Below are 12,515 nucleotides of genomic sequence, written 5' to 3'. Positions count from 1 at the left end.
TAATCTTTCAGTGAATGAATCTGCACAGTGAATGGAAGCTGAATTTAGATGAAACCTGTAAACACAACCAGCAACACTGAGGTATGTTGCTTAACACCGATCACCACTGAGAGGTTTCTATATGCAGGAGTGATGGACTCAGGCTGGCAGCACATTAAACACTAAGTGAACCATGCTTGTCATTTCTTACATGCACAAGTATAAAACAGTGTGTGGGGCTGCAGCTCAGTGTGTGTGATTACATATGCAGTCCTGATCAGTCAAGATAACTGCATGTCAAACAGCTGAGGTTTTCTTATATATTAATGATGATTTATTCATATAGGCTATCATGTTATCAAAGGCTATTAAGATGTCACTGTGTCTTTGAATGTTTAAGTGTAGGTGCTTTAAAAATAGACTAATTGTAATAGTGTATAAATGATGATTTGTTTCTTTTTTAACTACTTTATCACAGCATATTTGTGTGTTATTGCATATGAGGTCTTTTCTTTGTTTCATGACTTTTAAAAAAAAATCTACAAGACACAGTTTTAGCTTCACTGTTAAGTGTTTCTCAACCTGTTGCTGTGTTTTTTTTTCACTAGACTGTCATTTCCGCATTAGTTGGGTGGAAGTATACAAACCACATCATAGAGTTAAAATCATAATGCCATATAAAGGTTAGTTTTTGCTTCTTAGACCCAGGCTAATTTTAATCAGTTTTATAAAAAGAATCATAAAAAATGTGTATGAAAAATGAAAGTGGTGGTTTCCTCCACTGTATCTGGAGCACACTCAACCCATGAATCATTATAACCGACCAGGCGCATGAACAAAATACAGGCTATAAATAAACATATAATAAAACATCTCAGTACTATTGCTACCTAGAATAATGATCCTAACAATATTTTAACAATACTAACTTTCTACTTAGCTCTTCACACCTATTAATACTAATTAAAATCCTTAAAAGTTTGAGTAAGTTTCAGTTTTTATCTTTACTTTTTTGTACTGTACAGATTCATTTAAACTCACCTCTGCATACACTCCACTCAACATTCCTATTTAATATAGTTAAATTTTAGTTGTGCCTTTTGAAATATTTCAGTGCTTTTCAGTACTGATCTATTTTTGGTTGACTTCTCTCCTGCTTTTAAAGTAGTTACTGTAGGCCTGCTGTTGTTTTTCACTAATTACTTTTCATAACTGATACTGCTGATAATTCAACACCACAGCAGTCAGCACATCCTGTCCACAAATCTATAATAATAATAATAATAATAATAATAATAATAATAATAATAATAATAATAATAATAATAATAATAATAACTGATAAACATTCGATACGATATTTTTAAAGACACATTATCTTATCTTATGCCTCACTGCCTTGGAATTAATTAATTAACTAACTTCATTTATTACCCCTTAAACTAGTAGTTAAACTGGTCTAAGGTGGCGTCACATCCACTGTGTTGTTGCCCACCTCCCAGCAGCCTCTACAGTCAGTCATCATATTTTGGGCACTGGGGTGCAAACAGTGCCCGGCTGCCCGGAGGCTCGGGGTCGGGCTGCAGGGCCCGCTCACTGACACCCTGACCTTGACAGCTTGCTGCGCTTTCGCTGGGTAACTCCAGAAATCCATATTCTGTTTTTAATTGTGTTCATTCCCACGGTGCACTGGAGGCCATATGGACGCACAAAGTGTCGATTTAAGCGGACAGGGGCGAGGCGGAGAGGCGTAGTTAATTGCAATTAGCCATTGTTGTGTCTTTCAACCTGCCCTTTAGCTGAACAGCTAAGGCTGGAGACTAACAAGCCAGAGGAGAAATCACTATAATATTCCTTTGATTTTCCTGCAGAGAGAGCCTTTGGTCCTCAATAGGAAGTTTATAGCTAGGCATTGTGTTTTTTTATCTCCTATAAAAAGTCCCCATAATAAAGGCGACAAAACACCTTTTTATATGCACTATTTTCCCGACCTCTCCCATTTTTCTTTCTTTTTTTTTTTTTTTTTTTTTTAAAAAGGATTAGTTCTTTGTAAAACATGTTTTAATGGTGATGTAATTACAAAATGATATAATAAATCCACCAAAAGCAACATTTTTCTAACGTTTCTAAAACTGAGTGAGTTTCTCACATTGGAAATCATGTTGCCATTTTCAGAGATTAATAACTTTATTTCTGAGTGTGTATGCGCGCTTGCGTGTGTGTGCGTGTGTGTGTGTGGGTGGCTGGTGTGGGTGAATGGTGAATGTGTGACATAATCTCCTTAACTCGTCCTAATCCTCGTCATTCACTGATAGCCTTTACACAAATATAACCAACATCATGGTTGCCGGGGTTGCCTTCTTTCACTTTTTTTGTATTAGTGACTCTCTTCTCCTCCAACAGTCAATGAAATTATGCCAACAAAGGGGGCAGTGGATTGTGTATCTGTTTTTTTTAGGGGAGGGGGGGTGCTCTGCATCAGTATGCGGATACTTGACATACTATAGGCGAGACTTCAACAACGAGAACCAGGTCTAACAAAAGTCACCGCAGAACAAAACAGAGAGAACGTACGTGTGTCCTGAATGTCTTGACACCTTCGTTTATTCTTGAGACATGAGGGTAAAATCTGCCACCACTGCAAACCATAACTCAGGTGGAGAATGCGATATATAGAGTACAAACCTGTTGATTTTTGCGTTTTTCTTCCATATAAAAATCAAAGGTGCGGGTGCAGGCTCTAGAGAAAAAAAAACAAAGTCAGTGGTTTTGTTATTTATCCTATATTACTAATTCTATTGCTGATGACAATCATGCGCTGGAGACCTATTTATTCACCACTATCACTGTGCGGACCCCTAACCGCCCAGGCGTAAACCAATTGGCTTTAAGGAGAAGTCACTAAGCTCCAGAGAGCAAATAATGGGGAGAATTGAAGCCCCACCAAAGGCCCATGCAGCCGTGCATCCTTTAAAACTGACCTGAGAGATCATAGTCGGTCCTCTCAGCCCGCAGACGCTCCTGGTGTTAAATCCAGTGGAGGATTGTTTTAATGGTGAATTATCATTCCATCAGCTGCTTTAATGAGAGATTTATTCACTCATATGTGTGTATGGGTAAACGCTGAACGGGAAAAAAAAGCTTCAACAGAGTGACGAAGGACCTCTCCTAGATGACATTAATGCGTGACACATTTAAATATTATTAAACATTACAAATACGAGTAAAATATGCAGCCTGATTTCAGCACCACGGACAGTTCAGCAATAGGAGTCACTAAACAGATGCAGGTTACCTGTCCACGTGCTTATTCATAATTTAAATGAGCCTTAAGTCTCGCTTTATATGTAATTTAAACATTTAATGATGTTAAGATGATGTTAAAATTTGTTTTAGTGTGTCCTAATCTAAGGTTCTCACATTTGAATTGATCAAATTCTACGTTAAAGTGCGTTGGCGTCGTTTTCCAGTCAGCACTTCAGAACTTGGATGTGATCTTTGACTTCACTAATCCAGTAATTGCTCTGATCCTGACAACCAGGCAGGCAGGTGAATTCAGCCAGTCAGGATCCAGTGTCCTTACTGTTCTCCCAGGAGGCCTACTTAAGCCTTTATATAGACTTTATATAGAAACATCAAATATGCAAAACATCAAAGAGACTTTTTAAATGACATATAGAAAGACTCTGCTTTGAATAAAAATGTGTGTATGATATGTTTTTTTCCACAAGAAAGTTTTAAGTTTGTTAAATTCTCAAAATTACCTTCTCCTTCTCCCTCACTGAAAAATCCAGTATCTATGAATATTGCAAATATTTTTCATTCAAACGTTTAACTGCTGGACACAGCATGGCTCCTACTACACTGTCTAGTGTCTGTGCACTTGTATAAGTTGCATTTTGGACCATGATTGGCTTCCAAACTAGTTGTGATGTCACAAAATCATGCTTAGACATAGAAATTTTCCCCCTATATCAGGATAATTGAACATTACCGGATATACACATCATTTACTCACACATCACTGAGTTTGTTTTATTTTTTGCAGCTTCTTCCTATTAGATAAGAACATTTTGAAGTAGCATTTGTATGGTAGTATTTTTCTCTTTACACCCAGGTCTTAGAGTATAAAGGTCACTTGACATCTTAAGTTAACCAATGCCAGGTACACTGCAGTGAGTTGGCTCAAAAAGACTTGATTGTTCCTCAAGTGTAAACACTGAAACTGTATTGTCCGATCCAGGCAGATGTTCAAGGGTCATAAGCAGTAGTCTGATAAGCTGATAAGATGCAGCGTCTGCAATTACATGCTTCTGTTGATGAGCGACCTTAATTTGAATTCAACAAGTGGGTATTTTTTTAGTGCTGATGGCCCCAGTGGGTGTTGAATACTTTAGCCTGGCAGTGCTGTTGCCATGCAGTAGTTTATTTACATATGGAGAAACACAATGTCCGATATCTTCTTAGCATTTACAGTAAACCCACCTGTATATCCGACCCCTCACTACTACCACACCAGCGACTTTCCTCTTGGCCTCATACAGTCACCATCATCTCCTTCACTGGTGTGAAATCTAGATCTAGACACACCTCGACATGTAAACTCATGCACACTTGCACACATTTACACACACGCCAAGGTCTCTACATGGAACAGTCCCCCCCCCAAAAAAAAGACAGACCCAGGACCCAAACCCAGAAACCCACAAGTCGGTGCGGTGCAGTTGGACGCTCTGACAAATCTATTTGGGGCAAATTGTCAGTGAGAAACTTCCGCTCGAACTGCCTTGGACAAAACTGGCTGTTGGGGAGAGCAAATCCCGCTGCATGAGGGTGGGGGACAATGGGGGGCGAATGTGTTGATGTGCGGCCGGTGGCTGGGGAAGGACAATGGACGGATTAGTCAGTCCCCTGGCTGACTGATTTGAGATGGCTCCTCTCAGCCTCTCACCGTGGGGAGTCCTATTGTCCCGCTTCTGATTCCCACTTCTCACAAACTCCAAACAAAAGTCAATCTCTTTCTCAAGGGGGGGAAAAATATCGACCCGTGTTTCAGCTGGGGAAAGTGACTCAAAAACTTATTTGCAAGAGATGGCTGACTCTCTAACTCCCCTTCCACTCTTTATGTCTTTTTTCTCCCCTCTGCCTTCATCCTCTTCATTTGCAGTCTTTATTGCCCGGTGGTGGTGTTGGATAGTGGGATGTTGAATGATCCCGTTTTTTCAGACTTGAGTGGGGCTGGGGCACCTGTTGGAGGCTTAGAGGCGGCTTTGCGGCCGGGGTCATTAATATTAAAATATACAGAGATGCCATCACAGGCTGGTCTGAAATCGGTCTGATGTCGCCCCTGGGTTCCCTCTCTGGATGGACCTCTGCTTTCAGTCACTCGTGAAGAGCCTTCTTTTCTTTTTTTCTGTCTTCTCTTTCTCTTTTTTCCCTCCCTGAAAAGACTCGTTAACAAATTATGACAGCTGAGTAGAGGGGCTTAGTCTGTTCACACTGCAAAGACAAACATGTGAGAGCCAAAGAGCCCGCAATGTGATCAATGTATCTACAGTTCATTTAATATTCTGCCTGTGGTGTGTGAAAGTGTCAGGATTTGCTAGAGTTGGAAAAAAACAGGTTTCAGTGAAAAAAAAAACACCAACAATTTGGGTAAAAAGCCACAAATACTAGTTTCAGCTGCCCTCCATTACGCCTCCCTTTTCCACTTTCACCAATGACAATAATAATATTGTACAACAAGATTCATATGACAACTTAAATAACGAAGGGTTAATATTTAGTGGAGCTAACAAAGGTACTTTTATTACATTCATTCACTCTGTATTGTCAGTTTTAATATACACAATACAGTGAACAGAGAGCAGTAAACTCTATAACAGCCATACCATAAAAGTACCATAAAACTATTTGAACAGCTTTAATTACAGTTCTAATGTTATTTGAATTGAACTTATACATTTCTTTGTCAGCATGTCAATTATAATACATGATATACACATGTTAAAGTTCAGTAGTTTTCATTAGTACTTAGCATTCTTTCTTTGGGTAATTACAAAACATCAATCTGATATCAAAGCTTTGACCCAGACTGAATATAAGACATATTAATGTCATATTTCATCAACATGATGTGTTGTTGAACCAGTGGTTGTTTTTAATGAATTGATTTCTGGTTGTCGGCTTCTTCAACTTCATTTGTAATTAAAGTTACTATGTATACTCACTTATTATATTTACATATTATATTTACATATAATAACAAAATTATTCATTTATTCATTCATGTGGCAATAAAATGAATGATAGTGGATTAAAATCCTCCAGATGTTTTACCTTACCATATAAAAATACTCTTCTTTGGATGATAATTTGTGTCTGATTTTTTTCCCCACAAAAACTTCATTAACTAGTTACAAATTCTTACAGTTACTTCTACTTCTTATCCCTCGTTGAAAAAAATCAAAAATCTTATATATATTTTTTTAAATTTCAAAAATGTTATTACTGGATGTTGTCACCTACTTCAATGAATCTCAGTGTATGCTCGGTGTGGCTTCAAGTTGCATGTGCACGACTGGCTTCCAAACTATTTGTGATGTCACAAATCATGCTCATAGGTACGCACCTTTAACTGAGATTTAAGGTGAGACGCTTTCCACTTTTAGCAGATGAATGTGAAAACAGCCTCCTAGTGTCAAACTCTGCACATACATCATTCTGCACGGTCAGCAGCGTCATGCAGTCAATATTTTTAAGGGAGCACAGTTTCACAATACATATGTTAATCTTCACACCAAACCCAGTTGTTCCAATAATTATCCGTTTTGGCTTGTTTATGATCAAACTGCCCTGCTATCAGTAACTATCTAAAACTATAATTTAATGACATCTATTAACACTATATTGCATTTAATAGCAATAATAAACAAGAAAATGTTTGCGAAAATGCTTTAAACTCAGTGCTAATGTTAGCTGGTTAGCTAGCCAGCACTGTTGATTATTTAACATTAAGTGAAGAAAGCTCAAGCAACATGTAGCTACTGTTTTTACTGACACTATTCAGCTCTTGACTCTTGAATTCCCTTATGTCCATCTGATTTAAATTAAAAACATTTATTATAAAAATAGAATTTAACCATTTCTAAAGCCGTCCAATCACAATTATTTGAAGGGGAATGCCTCTGTGCACAGTGAAGGTCAAACATCCAACTGAAGTAACAAAAAGCTAAACATATCTTTGCGTGGAGGTGGGCTTTAAAAGTTTGCTGCCCATAAGTGGCATCCATGCACACACACACACACACACATACACAGTATCTAAATGAATGTCTCTAAAAAGCACCAGTGTGAACAGTGGTTGCGGTCGTCAGACAGATTAACCACAGAATGGCCGTCATCAGCTCCTTCCACGGCAACGGTTCACCTGGAGTCACTCTGACAGTCATCCTGCTGCACTCAGCTCAGCCTCTGTTTATCCAGCACTGTTCAGCAGTCAGTCTTGCTTCTGCCCTGCTTTCCCTGATGTTTTCCCTACTGGCTCCACAGGTCAGGTTCAACGGTCACGGTCTGAGGTCACAGATTCCACTCGTCATTAACCCCCAGGGACCCCGCAGCACAGGAGCTGTCATCAGGAGCCTCACACTCACCTCACGGGTCTTAATACACGCCCAGACATCCAGACACACGGGGGACTGGTGATTCATTGATAGAATCAGGGCATGTGACCTTTCCTGTTTGCACTGGGGTTTAATGTGTGAGATGCAGCTTTTTAGAGAGTGTATCAGGTGACATGCTGAGAATATTGATGAGCGGGTGGCATTTGTGGGCTATTATATCACTTTATACTTAAGTTCTGCTTTGGTACCTGACCGATTTTGCTTAATGGAATGACCATGTGTTTATGGTACCTTGCACTGAATGACTGAATGTGGTCATTTTAGTTAAACATAAGAAAATCTGGGACAACATTGCTGTTGTTTTGCTATATGATGTTGAAAACCTGAAGTGAAGGGAGGTCAGTTTTCATTTAATGTGAAAGTGACTATGCTTACATGCAAATTCATTTTTATGTGGAATGTAAAAACAATGTAGGAAGCACTTGTTGGATCTGGAAGCAAGTGCACATGACATAGGCTACATAACTTTTATATTTTGTTAAAGTACAAAAGTTAAAAAGCTTTTATTATTGTGGGCACATAATTAAAAACAGGACAAAGCCTGTATCAAGCGCACATCGTTCTTCTTCACGATCAAACAATCGCTCACATAGACAACTGAACATTAACACAGGTTTCAATCACACGTGAGAAATTGTGGAGCAACTTCTGGTTCCCTTGTAACACTTAAACATTCTGTGTCCCAGTTCCATACATACTAAATCTAAGATGGTTTTGAATATGCAGCGTGTTCACATTGGAAAGGTAACTAATAACAGCCAATATTCATACTAAAAACATTTTCAGGGGGTTTTGTGCTGTGTGCATATACACTTTTCTCCCACAATGCTTTGCACAAAAGAAATGGAGGAGCTATTCAGAGCTGCAAAAATTCAAACAAGATGTGGATGACGATAAACAGCTTTGTGAACACTCCAGAACATAAAAATCAACTAGTGAATAGTTTAAATGTCTCTCTGTGAAGTATAATTGTCAGTGACATTCCCAATTAGTGATTCAATTGACATAAATTGGTGCACTTTTTGTATCATTTTCCTGTCACTATAAAATGATTAAGTTGATATGTTTTGTACACTTACTGCAAAAAAACAGTATGTAACAGTGTGTCAGATGATAAAATGAATGATTCCATTGAGCTGCTTGTGCATGATGGCTCACTGGTCATGACTCACTAAGACACTTGGATTGGATGAAGCCATCATTAATGTTATTAGTAACACGTGTGGTTTTCCTACTATGACAGGTCAAAATGTCTGCAGTGAGAGGCCTGTGGTAACATTTTTTTTTAAAGCAACACATGTAGTAATAAGCAAGCTAATGGGTTATAATTTTTCCATTTTTTCCCACACAAAAATCTCACTTTCCTCTTTAAATTTTTCTTATTCATTTTTCTTTTTTTTCTCCATGGGCCCCTTTATTTCTCATGTATTACTTTAAAAAATCAATTATTAAATTAAAAAGCAAGAAATGAGGGAATAATTTAAAAAAGAAAAAAAGAAAAAGCGAAGCCCTTGTTTTACTTGTCATATCATCCATTGCTTCAAAAATTCACATTGGTATATGTTTACAATGTTGTTATGTCATTTGTTAAAGGTGTAATGAGCGAGCCAGATGTTGCTACACAAATCCCCACATGTGCAACTCAAGCCTTTGCTTTTACTATTCATTTGTCTGTATTCTTCTATAGTCGGTTTAATAAAAATGTTAAATCACTGCAAAAATTTCTTTGCAACAACTTTCAGTGAACATTTAAAAGGTTAAACGCAATATTTCACCAGACAATTCGTTTCATTGCTGCCATTCATGGACTGAAATAGCTCCCAGGAGATTACAAATATATTCCCACACTTGGAATGTGTGAACACTTACACAGCTCAAATTTAACAACTGAATTTAAAAACGACAATACAAAGCATGTTGTCCGTATCATTCTCCAGGTTCATGTAGTGAAATGGTCACAGCAGTGTTATATGAAGGCCTTTCATACATAGTTGTGTAGTTTTTTTTTTTTTTTTACCTTTGAAAGATAAAGATGAGGAGTGATGAAAGCAGCTGGGACACATGCACGGGGTCCTTTAGAAACACTCAATGAGGGCAAACTTATTATTTTTTTCCCTCATATTCACGACATTTCCTCATTCGTCCACCCCACCACCCAACAGCTCAGTGCTTTCCCATCCTCAAATTCCCTCAAAGTTTCAGATGCTCACAATTCCACAATGCCCAGATGCTGTCCTTTGGCCCTTTACCCCCCTCAACCCAGAGCTATCATTCATAACCTTTCTGTGGAGCTGGTAGTGAAAGAGGTGGGATAAGGGAGAAAGAGGGGGAGCGGAGAGCAACACGGCAGCTTATTTAGAAGACTTCCTTTATTGGAACATGTGCAAGCAGTTCACTCACAAAGGACTTAAATAGGATATTTTCTGTTCCCTATAGTTGCTTTCCCCTTTTAAGTGCTGAGGCAAAAAAAGTAAGTTTACAACTCCCTCCTCAATGGGGGCTCTTCACTCTCAGGTTGCGGGGACCTGAGTGACCTAGGAAAGTTAATTAGGAGGCGAACAAAGAGCGAGCTGGAGCAGAATGCCTCGCCTCTCCTCCAGCCAAAGATGTCATCCATTAATTAGGAAAATCTTTAAGGTGGCCTCATTGAATTTACAGAAAGCCCTGTGGTTGGCGGGCAACAGTTTTTTGATCAAGCCCTGACTCAAACAATGCCTTTCTGGGGGTTAAAAAAGAAGAAGAAGGGAGGAGATTGGTAGTAGAAGAAGAGAGGGAGAGGGGGTGGTGGGGGGGGAACGTATGGGCTTGCAGTGCAGTACAGTTTAATGGTGGGGTGGCTGCCGATTGTGACAGCTCAGATTCACATGGGTATGGGGGGCATAGTTTGGGGATGATGTCATTCAAAGGCAACCTGGGGGCTTGGGAAGTAGGAAGGAGGGGGTACTGAGCTTGAGCCACAGGGGCCACTCAAAGTTAACATCGCTGCCTGCATCTGGGCCAAATCCTTTTCTTCTGGCCCAGGAGAGGCTTTCCTGAACGCCAAGCCCTCCACCACTCCTCCCACTCCTCCGTTCACAAATCAGGGCTTGGTTTAAAGCTAACCCCTTGCTAACTGACTAGCTAACTGCCTTTTCTTCCCCGTCTAACTGCCTATTCAACCTTGGCCCACTATGAATAATATAGCTGAATAACGCAGAGCTGTAATGCTGCTCTTGTGCCTCAAAAAAACTTTGTCTATTTAAGAATCTGCTTCACAATATTCTATATTTCAACTGGTAATTAAATTTTAAGTGTTTTGGACAGACATCAAATGAAAACCGTTTGTTTCCCTTTGTTGTAAACATTTTTTTCCTTCTTTTTGAAAAACCAAATAATTTCTACTCTTGATTCAGTTCTAATTTATTCCTAGTTTAATGATACAAGAGCACTCCACTTTTGCATTCAAGTTTTTCCAACCGTTAACAAATGAATTATAATTCAAAGAAGATATATGCACCTAAAATATTGAGATTGAGTTTGGCCCCCACTCGCTGTTGCAGGTACCCTGTGGAGATTTCAAACAGCAGTTGTGCTGTAGAGCAGCGTTTTGATGAGGGCATCTTGTAATTGTTAATATTACCTGCTCAAATGTAAGCACATGTACGAGAGCACGGAGGTGACATGATACACATTTCTATTGACTGCAGAGGGCAGTAATTCTTGTTGTGTAGGTAACATGCCATAAAAGGCAGCAATGCACCAATAGAAGAGAAGAAGAAGACTGCAGGCTGTGCAGTAAACATAAAAGACATCTTTCCAAAGGTTTTGAGAGATAAAAAATACATTGAATGTTTGTTAGGCCTTATGGGTAACCAGTAAGCAATTTTGTTGAGAAATATCAAATGTAAGAAAAAGTGCCAAAGTACCTTTAAATTTATGTAATGTGTAACATTTTTAGAAGAGTTTTTCAAAACAGAGAAGCACAGAAGTGAAAAAATAATTATGCTAGTACTTACAAGTGAAAATTATTCATACAATTTGGCACCGATCTGTATTATATTTAAGTATTTCATTTAGTTTTGTCTCCAAAAATGTTGTTTTTACAGGGGAGAAATAATTTAATTAACTTTCTCTTCAAAAAAAAGTGAGAATATCTTGCTGATTCTACTCTGGTGGTAACAAATGTCACTGAATGGGACAATAGTCCTGGATTAAATTGATTTGCTAAGAAGAAAACAAGCTCAATCACTGACCTTTTGCCCCTTAAGTGACTCGTTAGCGGAGTGCAAGTTTGATTTTAAGAATGATGTTAATTCCAACCAGCTCACAATAAAATAAAAACATATTTAATAGCAGAGATTCACAGAGAGACTCAGAAAAAGCTTCAGACCATCAGGATGATGAACTTCTGAGTGTTAACATGAATTTTATTATAACGTCTGCTTACAAATATGACATATGTACATTTTACATTTACTGCAAATATGCATTTTAACATTTTGATTCTTATTTATAATGTTTAATCTTTATATTTATATTTTCCCTTTTTTTAAAAAAAAACAAACTTTTACTCTAATTATTATTACATTAGCCTTTTAACACATCCTCCAGAGTATTATAATATATAATATATATTTGAATGTATAGAAATATATAAGAAACATGAAACTGGCACAAAGGAGTGTTTTAAGCAGGGGAATCTCATTGGTTGTTTCTTTATTATAATGTGGGTCACAGGCTTCATAACTAAAGTTTAATACTGGAACCAAGAAAGAGCAATAAACACATCAGTGCAGGCTGGATGGATGCTGACAGTCACATGTTCATGCTACAGTATATATGCTGGCATGCTGTCCTGTACATGCGTCTCCTGGG

This window comes from Thunnus albacares, chromosome 16 (genome assembly GCF_914725855.1).
Source record: "Thunnus albacares chromosome 16, fThuAlb1.1, whole genome shotgun sequence".
Lineage (NCBI taxonomy): Eukaryota > Metazoa > Chordata > Actinopteri > Scombriformes > Scombridae > Thunnus > Thunnus albacares.
Note: the sequence above shows the minus strand (reverse complement) of the source record.